We start from the raw sequence: 1,809 nt of genomic DNA, 5'->3' as shown, positions 1-1,809 counted from the left end.
CAAGAACCCAAACTTTGTTCACAAGAACCTTGTGACAGAGTGGAGACAGGGAATATTCCCATAACATGTTGTGAAAACTCAACCTCTACAGACAAAGTATTGTCTTTCTGTGAATTTAAGAAATTTGATCAGTATGAAAAGGACTGCAGGTATGTAAAGCACAATGTGCTTCCACCAGAGACAGGAGTTGAAAACATGATTGTTCCATGTCATGAATTTAAGTCCCTGGAGACTGCACACAAACTAGACTCAACAAGGCTACAAACAAAAGTAGCATGTGAGGTGTTAAAATTTGCATGTGCATGCATGAATATGAGAGCCAATGGGACAATTCATTTTGGCATAATGGATAAAGTCAAAGGTACTCACAAGCATGGAGAAATCATAGGAATACCTCTCAAAAATCAGGAAGACTTTGTGGATGCATTGGACTACATTGAAAGATGCTTCAAAGATTCAAATCAACAATGCGATGCCAGGAGTTGCATAAGGAACCCTCGATTCATTGAGGTGCTGGACAAGGAAACTACTGAGAAAACATGGGTTATTGAATATGATGTTGTCCCAAAAGCGAGCACTGTAAAAGATAAGCTATACTCTGTCGGTGTTCCAAAATTCTATGAGAAAGACAACAAAGTCAGATGTGAACAGAAAGTTCCCTACTACAGAGTAGGAGCGAACACAAAACAAATACCGATGATGACCTTGTTCGTTTCATTCAAGGGCTAAGAGAGAAAGACCAACAGAGAGAGGAGGCAGAATCTTCCAGTAATCAAACAACTGTGGACTCAAGAGAGGATCAAAAGAGGAAACTCGCCATCCTCCTAACATGTGGAAAAACACACATGGACAACTCTCTGCATTACATCATTGTGACAAACAAATTTCAGCCAGAGCATCTTGACAGCATAACCTTCTTGGTTAACATGAAGCTATTCTGTGTGTTCGATTTTGACCCTGATTCAAAGACATCTGGTTTTTGTGGTAGATATAAGCAACAGAAGGCTGTGAACCTCCACTTTCTTGATGACTATGCAGATGACATTAAATCTTTGCAGCTTTTTGAGAGAACAAGCTGGATTTTCTGCAATGGAAGAACCGACTTCCCTGGTGAGGAACAAACCTGTGATGAAAAAACCTGGATCAGAACAAGAAAAAAGAAGCTGAAAATGGCAGTGTCCCTCATCTGCAATAATATCCTTCCCAGGCAATCATTTGTGGTCCTCTTCCTGCTCATGTCTGATGTTGAGCAGCCACTTGTTGAGACTTTCCATGAATTCTATGCAGAGATGAATGGGCATGCATCTTTGGCAGTCATATCAGAGTTGAAGGACAACTACAAAAAGTGGTCAAGTCTTGCTCAAGTGTCTTGTCACATGTCTACACTCAAAGAAATCAGCATTGTTGAAATGCCATTGAGTCATGTGGACGCTACTGTTCAAAGCATTCAACTCTCAAAGAATAAGCCCACTAGGACATTGCCAGTCTTAAATGGAGGACTGTGCTTTTTAAAGTCAGTTGAAGAGGCTATGCTTGATTCTTTGGAAATCATCAGTGTGGACCAGTGTGATGACACAAAACTGGAGATCATGAATGATGATGAAATCCAACAAATTGATTCCTACTTCTATCGAGGCGGAAAGATAGACTGGAAAAACTTATGGCTTGCTGACAAACACAAGTGTGGGTCTATCATAAAGAGGGATGCCTACGAAGACACAAGCACAATCCTGGACAAGATAGCACATCATAGCAAAGCCATACGTCCCATTGAGAGTGTGAACATATACCATCATCCTGGCAGTGGTG

General features: G+C 40.9%; 1 pseudogene; it reads left to right on the top strand.

Moving 5' to 3' along the window:
- Positions 1-15: 15 nt before the first annotated feature.
- On the top strand, positions 16-1,803 carry LOC147820062 (sterile alpha motif domain-containing protein 9-like; annotated as a pseudogene).
- Positions 1,804-1,809: the final 6 nt, after the last annotated feature.

The sequence above is a fragment of the Seriola lalandi genome, unplaced genomic scaffold, assembly GCF_002814215.2.
Source record: "Seriola lalandi dorsalis isolate HSWRI2012SDOR001 ecotype SW California unplaced genomic scaffold, Sedor1 jcf7180002003348, whole genome shotgun sequence".
NCBI lineage: Eukaryota > Metazoa > Chordata > Actinopteri > Carangiformes > Carangidae > Seriola > Seriola lalandi.
The sequence above is the reverse complement of the archived record's forward strand: the minus strand, read 5'-3'. Positions and strand labels throughout refer to the sequence as shown.